Below are 12053 nucleotides of genomic sequence, written 5' to 3' on the forward strand. Positions count from 1 at the left end.
TTATTCCTGGGTATTTTGTTCTTTTTGTTGCAGTGGTAAATTAGATGCTTTCCTTAATTTCTCCTCCTCTTCTTCTGTTGTTTGTATATAGGAATGGTGCTGGTACAAAAGCAAACACAGACAAACCGAACAGTGCAGAAAGCCCAGAGATAAACCCATGCCCCTATGGTCAGCTATGTATGATACCTCCTATAGTAATGAAAATAAAAACAAGTGGGACCTAATTAAACTCAGCTTTTGCACAGCCAAAGGAAACGATAAACAAGGTGAAAAGACAACCCTCAGAATGGGAGAAAATGATAGCAAATCAAATAAATGACAGGATTAATCTCCAAAATACACAAAGCAGCTCATGCAGCTCAATATCAGAAAAATAACCCAATCAAGAAGTGGGCAAAAGACCTAAACAAAGAAGACATACAGATGGCGAATAAACAATGAATACTGAGCATCTTCTCATGTATTCAATGCACATCAAAACTAGTGAAGTATATCATCTCACACCAGTCAGAATGGCCATCATCAGAAAACCTACAAACAAATGCTGTAGAGAATGTGGAGAAGAGAGCCCTCTTGCAGCCTTTGTGGGAATGTAAACTGATAACAGCCACTATGGAGATTCCTTAAAAAAACTAGGGATAAAACTACATATGGACAGCACAATCCCACTACTGGGCATCTACCCCTGAGGAAAACCATAACTGAAAAAGTCACATGTGCCCCAATGTTCACTGCAGCACTATTTAAAATAGCCAGGACATGGAAGCAACCTGGCTGTCCATCAACAAATGAATGCGTAAAGAGATTGTGGTCCAGATACGTATTATGGAATATTACTCAGTTCTAAAAAAGAATGAAGTTGGGTTATTTGTAGAGATGTGGACAGACCTAGAGTCTCATACAGAGTAAAGTAAGAGAAAAATAATGCTTATATGTGCAATTTATAAAAATTGGTTCCGATGAACCTATTTGAGGGAATAGAATGGACATGTGGACATGGTGGAAGGGGAAGGTGGGACAAGTTGGGAGATTAGGATTGACACATATACACAACCATGTGTAAAACAGCTAGCTAGTGGGAATGCTCTATAGCACTGGGAGCTCAGCTTGGTGCTCTGATGACCTAGAGCGGGTGGGTTAGAGGGAAGTCCAAGAGGAAGGGGATGTATGTATACATAGAGCTAATCCACTTGATTGTACAGCAGAAACTAGCAAAATATTCTAAAGCAATTATATTCTAACACAAAAGACCACCACCACCAAAAAAAAAAAAAGACAGTATAAAAGATCTCTGGGACATTAAGCAAAGCAACATTCATATTACAGGGGTTCAGGAAGAAGAGAGAGAAAGAGCCTGAGAAAATACATGAAGAGATGCTAACTGAAAACTTTCCTAACATGGAAAAAGAAATACCCAAATCCAGGTAGTTCAGAGTCCCATACTGAATAAATCCAAGGAGGAACATGCCATAACACATTGCCGGGAGCCAGCGTGAGGAACTCCACCCGTGGCAAAGGTCATGAGGAAGGAGGCTCGGCATAAGCAAAGGCGGGATGGAGCCTCAGGAGTCCCCCTGGAAATTCTCGAGCATCTACCCCCAAAACCAGAGCCTGCCTACTTTACTGCCTTGTGCTCTCACCCACACCTCTGACTTTACGGGGGGGGGGGGGGGGGGTGGTGGCTGTCCCCCACCACCTCTCTCTGAAAAAGAGTTAAATTACAACTCCAGTTGATAAAGTTCCTGGGTGTGATAAGAGTGTTTCAACCTACAAACTCCTCTGAAGGTTATTCCGGCCACATGTGATTGTTCACAGCCTCCCAACTGTGAGAGGCATGAGATGTTCTAAACTGTTTAAATACAGATTCCTTTGAGCAGTTAAAAGATTGATTAGAAATTGTATTGGTGAAGGGTTTTTCACTTGTTGGGCCAATGTTTGCTGCTAAGTTTCCATATCCCTTACCTACTGTGTCCCTAGCAGTGTATTGATTAATATAATTGGTGTATAGGAATGTAAGTAGTAGCTTTAATGTTTGTAACCTTGGACCCTTGAGTTAATTCTTTGCTTGTTATAGCCCACCACACCTTTGCCCTATAGGAATGCAACTTTATCTAATGCTTTTGGAGGGTGGTGCCTGACTTTAAAATAATCACCTTTAGAGAAAAATAAGTTTTCTGAAGAAAGGATCTTAAAATGTTAACAGGCCTCTTGGCCAGAAGATGATGTAATTCACCTAAACTTTTGCATATGATAAGTTTTCAGGAAGAAAGCCTGGCTTACTGCGGACTCTACCCCTTCCCCCATTATCCTCTATGCACAACCTAAGGTATAAAAACTACTTTGGAAAATAAAGTGCGGGCCTTGTTCACCGAAACTTGGTCTCCCCATGTTGTTCTTTCTCTCACCTTCCGGCTGAATTCCCATCTTGAGCGTGGAGGCTCGTCAAGCCTACTAATTATGCCTGGGCTTCCAAGATCTGACCAGGGAGGCCTTAGTGTCTCCTCTCCTTCAGGAGAACGGGAGGCCTGCAGCCTACGTAGGTGACGTAAATTCCTTGGTTTGGAATTTTATTAGCTTTCCACGTAAACCAAGTTATTCAGCCTCTTTTCTCCACTGAATTTTCTCACTGAGCTATCCTTATTTAACCACTCTTTATATCTTTAATTCTATCATATCCTGATCGCCGAAGCCATCTCCCCTTCGAATTCCCTGGATCCACCGGGGCTGGACCCCGGTAACACATAGTAATCAAACTGACAGAAAAACAGAGCATTACAAGCAAGAAAAGAAAGACTGATACATAAAGAATCCCCATAAGGTTGTCAGCTGATTTTTCAGCGGCAACTGCAGACCAGAAGTATGTGGCACATTCAAGTCATGAAAAAAACCTACAACAAAGAATACCCAGCAAGGCACTCAAATGAAAAGCTTTATGGACAAGCAAAAGCTAAAAGAATTCAGCAGCACCAAACCAGCTTTGTAACAAATGCTAACAGAACTTGGCTAGGTGGAAAAGAAAAACCTGTAACTACAAACCAGAAAATTACAAATGGGAAAGCTCACTGGTAAATGCGATCAAATAGTAAATGTAGGAAATCATCCACACACACATGTGGTACAAAACCAGCAATTGTAAGAAAAGTGGAGTAAAAATGCAGGATGTTGGAAACACATTGGAAATAAATCAGCAATTTAAACCAATCTTGTACATATATAGACTGCTATACCAAAACCTCATGCTTACCATAAACCAAGTATCTACAACAGATGCACACACACAAAAGAAAAAGCAATTGAAACAAAATGCTAAAAAGAGAGCAAAACAGGAAGGGAAGTAACAAGACCCGCAAAACCAAATCTGAAAGAATGAAATTGCAGTAAGAACATAACATACTGATAACTACCTTAAATGTATATGGATTAAATGCACCAATCAAAAGACACAGACTGGCTGAATGGATACAAATAACAAGACCCCTATACAGGCTGTCTTTAAGAGACCCGCTTCAGATAAAGGGACACATACAGGCTGAAAGTGAAGGGATGGAAAAGGGCATTCCATGAGAATGGAAATCAAAAGAAAGTTGGAGTAGCAATAGTTATAACAGACAAAATAGACTTTAAAACGAAGACTTGATTATAAGACACAAACAAGGACACTATATAATGATCAAGGGATCAATCCAAGGAAACACAACAATTGTAAATACATATGCACCTAACACAGGAGCACCTCAATATCAATATATAAGGCAAATGCTAATAGCCATAAAAGAAAGTGCTTTCACACAATAATCGTAGGGGACTTTACCACCCCACTATTATCAACAGACAGATCACCCAGACAGAAAATCAGTAAGGAGACACAGGCCTTAAATGACTCATTAGACCAGATGGACCTGACATTTACAGAGCATTCCATCTAAAAGCAGCAGACTACACATTCTTCTCAAGCACACGGGGAACATTCTCCAGCAGAGGTCATATGATGGGCCACAAAGCCAGCCTCAGTAAATTTAAGAAAATAGAAATCCTATCAAGCATCTTTTCTGACCACAATGCCATAAGATTAGAAATCGAGTATAAGAAAAATGTGAAAAAGAGAATTACATGGAGGCTAAACAATATGTCACTAAACAACAGATCACTAAAGAAATCAAATAGGGAACAAAAAATTACCTACAAAGAAATGAAAACAAAAGCATGACTATCCAAAACCAGTAGAAAGAAGCAAAAGCCGTTCAAAGAGGAAAGTTACAGCAATACAATCTTACCTCAGGAAACAAGAAATATCTCAAGTAATCTAACCTCACACCTAAAGCAACTAGAGGAAGAACAAACAAAACCCAACATAGTAGAAGGAAAGAAATCATAAAGTGCAGAGCAGAAATAGAGACAAATAAACAACAAAACTGAAAGCTGGTTCTCTGAAAAGATAAAATAGAAAAATTTTCAGCCAAATGCATCCTGCTAAAAAAAGGGAGAGGGCTCAAATCAATAAAATTAGAATGAAAAAAGAAGTTTACAATGGATACCACAGAAATACAAAGGGTTATAAGAGACTACTATAAGAAACTATATGCCAATTAACTGGACAACTTAGAAAAAACTGACAAATTCTTAGAAAGGTACACACTTCTAAGACTTAACCGGGAAGAAACAGAAAACAGGAACAAACCAATCTTAAGTACCTGTGATTGAAAAACTCCAACAAACAAAAGTCCAGGACCAGGTGGCTTCACAGGCAAACTCGATCAAACATTGAGAGAAGAGCTAACACCTATCCTTTTGAAACTATTTCAAAAAACTGCAGAGAAGGAATCACTGTGAAATTCATTCTATGAAACAGCCATCACTCTGATACCAAAACCAACAAAGACACCATAAAAATTATAGACTAATATCACTGAAGAACATAAATGTAAAAGTCCTCAACAAAATAACAGCAAACTGAATCCAGCAAGACATTAAAAGGATCATACACCATGATGCACTGGGATTTATCCCAGGGATGCAAGGTTCTTCAGTATCTGCAAATCAATCTGTGTGATAGAACACATAACCAAATTGAAGAATAAAAACCGGATGATCATTGCAATAGATGCAAAAAAGGCTTTTGACAAAATTTGACACCCATTTATGAAAAAAACTAGAGAAAGTGGGCATAGAGGGAGCTTAATAGAATAAAAAAGGCATATATTGCAAACCCACAACTAATTATCATACTCAATAGTGAAAAACTGAAAGCATTCCCTCTAAGATCAGGAACAAGTCAAGGATGTCCACTCTAGCCAGTTTTATTCAACATAGTTTTGGTAGTCCTAGCCTCAGCAATCAGAAGAAATAAAAGGAATTCACACTGGAAAAGAAGTAGTAAAACTGTCATTGTTTGCAGATGACATTTGCAAGCAATGGGACCAAACGATTAATCTCCAACTAATGCAGGTCAATATTTTAAAAAATGGACAGAAGATCTAAATAGACATTTCTCCAAAGAAGACATACAGATGGCTAATAAACACATGAAAAGATGCTTAACATCGTTCATTTTTAGAGAAATATAAATCAAAACTACAGTGAAGTATATGATGTATCACTTAACACTGGTCGGAATGGCCATCATCAAAATATCTATAAGCAATAAATGCTGGAATAGATGTAGAGAAAAGGGAACCTTCTGACATTGTAGGCAAGGATGCAAATTGATACAGCCACTATGGAGAACAGTATGCAGATCCCTTATAAAACTAGGAATAAAACTACCAAATGATCCTGCAATCCCACTCCTGGGCATATGTCTGGAAAAAGTATAATTTGAAAAGATACATGCACCTCTGTGTTCACAGCAGCACTATTTACAACAGCCAAGACATGGAAGCAATCAAAGTGTCCATCGACAGAAGAATGGATATAGAAGAGGTGGTACCTGTAAGAGCCAGATATTCCTGGAGCGTGAAGTCAAGTAGGCCTTAGAAAGCATTACTACCAAGCTAGTGGAGGTGATGGAGCTCCAGTTGAACTATTTCAAATCTTAAAAGATGCTACTGCTGAAGTGCTGCACTCAATATACCAGCAAATTTGGAAAACTAAACAATGGCCACAGGACTGGAAAAGGTCAGTTTTCATCCCAATCCCAAAGAAAGGCAATGCCAGAAAATGTTCAGACCGCACAACTATGCTCATTTCACATGCTAACAAAGTAATACTCAAAATCCTTCAAGCTAGGCTTCAACAGTACGTGAACTGAGAACTTCCAGATGTTCAAGCTGGATTTAGAAAAGGCAGAGGAACCAGAGGTCAAACTGCCAACATCCTCTGTATCATAGAAAAAGCAAGAGAGTTCCAGAAAAACATCTACTTCATTGCCTATGCTAAAGCCTTTGACTGTGTGGATCACAACAAGCTGTGGAAAATTCTGAAAGAGATGGGAATACCAGACCACCTGACCTGCCTCCTGAGAAACCTATATGCAGGTCAAGAAGCAACAGTTAGAACTGGACACGGAACAGGCTGGTTTAAAATTGGGAAAGGAGTACGTCAAGACTGTATATTGTCACCCTGCTTATTTAACTTGTATGTACATCATGAGAAATGCTGGGCTTGATGAAGCACAAGCTGGAATCAAGATTGCCAGGAGAAATACCAATAACCTCAGATATGCAGATGACACCACCCTTATGGCAGAAAGCAAAGAACTAAAGAGCCTTTTGATGAAGGTGAAAGACGAGAGTGACAAAGCTGGCTTAAAATTCAACATTCAAAAAACTAAAATCATGGCATCCGTTCCCTATACATCATGGCAAATAGATGGGGAAACAATGGAAACAGTGGCAGATTTTATTTTCTTGGGCTCCGAAATCACTGCAGGTGGTGACTACAGCCATGAAATTAAAAGACGCTTGCTCCTTGGAAGAAATGCTATCACAAACCTTGACAGTGTATTAAAAAGTGTAGACGTCACTTTGCCAACAGAGATCTGTATAGTGAAAACTACGGTTTTTCCAGTAGTCACGTATGGATCTGACAACAGGACCATAAAGAAGGCTGAGTGCCAAAGAAATGCTTCAAACGTGGTGCTGGACAAGACTCTTGAGAGTCCTTTGGACTGACTGCAAATGGGAGCCAACTCATTGGAAAAGACCCTGATGCTAGGAAAGATTGAAGGCAGGGAGAAGGGGATGACAGAGGATGAGATGGTTGGATGGCATCACTGAGTCGATGGACATGGGTTCGAGCAAACTCTGGGAGACAGTGAAGGACAGGGAAGCCTGGTGTCCTGCAGTCCAAGAGGTTACAGAGTTGGACATGACTGAGTGACTGGATAACAACATATATATATATATAAAGGAATATTGCTCAGCCATTAAAAATAATGGAATAATGCCATTTGCAGTAATATGGATGGGCCTAGAGATAATCATACTGAGTGAGGTAACTCAGAGAAAGACAATTACCATACGCTATCACTTATATGTGTAATCTAAAAAAAGTTACAAAATAAATTATTTTAAAAACAGAAACAGACTCACACACTTCGGAAACAAACCTATGGTTACCAAAGTGAAAGGGGGTGCGGGATAAATTACTAGTTTGGGATTAACATATACACACTGCTATATGTAAAACAGATCATCAAAAGAGACCTACTGTGCAGCACAGGGAACTCTACTCAATATTCTGTAATAAACTATATGGGAAAAGAATCTGAAAAAGAATGGATATATGTGTGTCTATATAAAATATATAACCGAATCACTCTGCTGTCCACCTGAAAATAACACAGCATTGTAAATCCACTACACTCAAATATAAAAACATAAAAGAATGACTAAAATTTTTCTTCCACATAGTTGTTCTCTGTCATCTATTTTTGCCTCTTAATTATCTATTATAAAGTGTAAATAAAAATGGATTTATCTTTTATTCTCTGGGAAAAAAATCTTTAATCACTCCCATGCAAACCCCATGTGCAAATATACCACACTGGAGGTTATGTGTTCAACATATAAATTGATGGGGAGGGAGAAGACACACAGATTATTTTTTCTGAGTCATCTGAACACAGGTTGCAGGTGTGATGCGTATTTGCTGAGAACAAACTATTCTACAAAACTGCAGTACACTTACCAACCTCAGAAAACATGTAAAATAATCAATTTTGATCTATTTCACTGAATTTTCTCTATCAGCTCTTTCTCATTAAATGGGTTTCTGCTCTAGTTTTTATTCTTTCCTTCTGCTTAGCTGGGTTCAGTTTGTTCTTTTTGGGCCTTTGAAGATAGAGGTTCATCAATTTGAGGTCTTTTCTAATATAAGCATTTAAAAACTATAAATTCCCTCTATACACGGCTTTAACTTTACTCCTTAAATTTTGATATGTTGTATTTTATTTATATTCAGTTGATCTAACCAGTCCATCCTAAAGGAGATCAGTCCTGGGTGTTCATTGGAAGGACTGATGTTGAAGCTGAAACTCCAATACTTTGGCCACCTGATGCAAAGAGCTGACTCATTTGAAAAGACCCTGATGCTGAGAAAGATTGAAGGTGGAAGAAGAAGGGAATGACAGAGAATGAGATGGTTGGATGGCATCACCGACTCAATGGACATGAGTCTGGGTAAACTCCGGGAGTTGGTGATGGATAGGGAGGCCTGGCGTGCTGCGGTCCATGGGGTTGCAAAGAGTCGGACACAACTGAGCAACTGAACTGACTGAAGATATTTTCTAATTTTCCATGATTTAACCCTGGAGTTATTTAAAAGTGTATTCTTTTTTATTTCAAAAAATTTTTTTGCTGAAGTATAGTTGATTTACAACACTGTGCCAATCTCTGCTGTGTAGCAATGTGACTCATATAACATACAGGTGTCGCCTTTAACTTCTAAATATCTGGGGCTTCCCCCAATCACTTTGTTTTACTGATTTCTAACTTAATCCCATTCTGATCAAAGAACATTTTGTGTGATTTGAACTTAACTTTTTTGAGTCTTATCTTACGGTCTCTCCGGCTTCCATGGTGGCTCAAATGGTAAAGAATCTGCCTGTGATTCAGGAGACCTGGGTTCAGTCCCAGGGTGGGGAAGATCCCCTGGAGAAGGAATGGCTATCCATTCCAGTATTCTTGCCAGGAGAATCCCATGGACAGAGGAGCCTGACAGGCTACAGTCCATGGGTCACAAAGAGTCAGACACGACTGAGCAACTAACACTTTCAGGGGCTTCCCTGGTGGCTCACGCAGTAGAGAGTCTGCCTGCATGCAGGGGACCTGGGATCATTCCCTGGGTGAAGATGATTCCGGAGAAGGGAATGGCAACCCACTCCAGTATTCTTGCCTGGAAAATCCCTTGGATGGAGGAGCCTGGCAGACTACAGCCCATGGAGTCACACAGAGTCAGACACAACTGAGCGACTTCACTTTCACTTTCCAGTATTCTCGCCAGGAGAATCCTGTGGACAGAGGAGCCTGGTGGGCTACAGTCTATGGGGTGGCAAAGAGTTGGATACACTGAGCAACTAACCCTAACACAAGGGCATTATGAAATGTCCTTCTTTGTCTTTAGCAATATTATTTGGTCTGAAAATCTATTTTGACCAACATTAGTATAACCACTCCAGCTCTCTTCTGCTTATTATTCGTGTGACATCTCTTGTTCCATCCTTTTACTTTGAACCTGTTTGTGTCTTTGACTCCAAAGGGCATGTCTCACAGAAAGCGTATAGGTGGATCTTACTTTTTTGAGGAGGGGCGGGGCTGTGCCAGGTCTTCAGTGCTGTGAACGGGCCCCTCGTTGTGGCACCGGGGCGTTCTCTAGTTTAGGTGTGCAGGCTGCTCCTGCTGTGAAGCATGGGCTCTGGAGCGTGTGGGCTCACTCGCAGCACACGGGCTTCTCTCTAGTTCTATTTGAGCAGAACTTAGAACTTAAAAAACAACCCCTAATCTTTGCTCTTTACTTTTTTCTCCTAATTTTCTGTTTAATTCTTTTTTCTACTTCCTTGATGTGTAAAGATTAGTTGTTTTCTTTGGAAACTCACTTTTTTTTAATGTAAGCACATAAGAACTACTTTTGATGTACTCTCTAAATTGTGGTATTTTGTATTTTTATTTCTCTCAAAATACTAATTTCTTTCATTTCTACTTTCACCCCTTGGTTATTCAGGAGTGTGTTGTTTAATTTCCATGTATTTATAAAATGTTACCGTTTTTCTCCTACTGAATTCTAGTTCTATATCATTGTAAAGGGGAAGCAATCATGGGATTTTAATCTTAAATGTGTTAAGGTTGGCTTTGTGGCCCAAGAATGATATATCCTCGGGAATGGTTTTTTTGCCCTTAAGAAGAATGTGTTTTCTGGTGTCTTTAGATGAAATGTTCTGTGTATATCCATTAGCTCTACTTTTTAAAAATCTTTTAAAAATAATTTTTAAATTTTATTTATTTTTGACTGAGCTGGGTCTTTGTTGCAGAGCGGGCTTTCTCTAATTGGGGCTACTAACATAGTAAGAGACTAGAAAACAAGAGTTAAAAATCAAGCTAAGAGTTGGTGTTTTAAAAAATAAAGCAAACTGATAAACTTTCAGCTAGACTAACAAAGGGGAAAAAAGGAGAAATCAAAATATCTGGTAAATGAGAGAGGAGACAAAGAAATACAAGGGACCATAAAAGCCAGGCTCCTCTGTTCATGGAATTCTCCAGGCAAGAATACGGAGTGGGTTCCCATGCCCTCCTCCAGAGGATCTTCTCACCCTGAGGATTGAACCCATGTCTCTTACGTCTCCTGCACTGGCAGGTGGGTTCTTTACTACTAGTGCCATCTGGGAACCCATATTTTAACAATTACCAAGAAATTAGATAAGTTATAATAAATAAATAAATTCCCAGAATTGGTAGGCATGATACCTACCAAGACTGAATCATGAATAGAAAGTCTGAATAGACCAATAATAAATGAATACATTGAAACAATAAAGACAAACTTCCTGACAAAGAAATGCCCCAATCCAGAAGGATTCACTGGTGAATTCTGCCAAACATTAAAAATAATCAACACCCAACATTCTCAAACTCTTTCCAAAAAACTGAGAAGGGATCACTCCCAAGCTCTTTTTGATGATGACAGAATTACTCTGACACCAAAGTGAGATAAGGAACACTACAAGAAAATAAATCTATAGGTTGATATGTCTGAAGACTATAAATGCAAAAAGTCTCAGCAAAAGTCTAACCAAATGTAAGAGCAAATTAAAAAGTACATACACCATAATCAAGTGGAATTTCTATCATGGAAGGATGATGACAATATTTATGTATCTATCTATCTGAATCTAAACCTATCTATTGATGAGAGTGATACACAATGGTAGTAGAAGAATAAATACATGATCTTTCAATAGATGCAGAAAAACAATGGTATAGAATGAAATACAAATACATGATCTTCTCAATAGATGCAGAAAAAGCAACTAACAAAACTCAATACCTTCTTCTGACAAAAGCTTTCAAGAAAGTGGGAACGGAAGGAGCATACCTCAAGATAAGACAATATAATACACACCTACAAGTAACCTTGTACTAGTGGTGAAAAACTGAAAGCTTTTTCTTTTAAAATCAGGAACAAGATATGGGTATTCACGCTCACCACTCCAAATAAAGACAGTACTGAAGTCTGAGTTAGAGTCATCTGACATGAAAATAGGATATAGAAAGGCATCCAAAAGAGAAAGGAAGAAGTAAAATTTTATTTTCAGAAAATATGATCTTATATATGACTCCCCACCAAACAGCCAAAATATATAAAATATTTGGTACTTTCCAAAATATATAAAAACTGGCACAGCTCAATAATTTAAAAAAAAAATGCAATCCTGCTTAAAAAAAAATGGGGAGAAATCTAAATAAATGTTTGTCTGTTTTCCAAAATAGATGTCCATAACAATGGCCAATAGGCACATGAAAAGATACTCAACATCACTAATAATCAGTGAAATGCAAATTAAACCCACAATGAGATAATACCTCACACCTGTCAGAATGGCTATTATCAAAAGGACAAGA

At 38.7% G+C, this 12053-nt stretch overlaps 1 long non-coding RNA gene across 3 annotated transcripts in view; it reads right to left on the reverse strand.

The window, feature by feature from the left end:
* Nucleotides 1–21: 21 nt before the first annotated feature.
* The window catches only part of LOC123330824, a 29765-nt gene continuing 17733 nt past the window's right edge, over nt 22–12053 (reverse strand). For all 3 annotated transcript variants that reach the window (XR_006547015.1, XR_006547013.1, XR_006547014.1), the window contains one exon: nt 22–99. This is a non-coding gene — a long non-coding RNA (uncharacterized LOC123330824). The remainder of the gene's footprint in view (nt 100–12053) is intronic.

This window comes from Bubalus bubalis, chromosome 20 (genome assembly GCF_019923935.1).
Source record: "Bubalus bubalis isolate 160015118507 breed Murrah chromosome 20, NDDB_SH_1, whole genome shotgun sequence".
Lineage (NCBI taxonomy): Eukaryota > Metazoa > Chordata > Mammalia > Artiodactyla > Bovidae > Bubalus > Bubalus bubalis.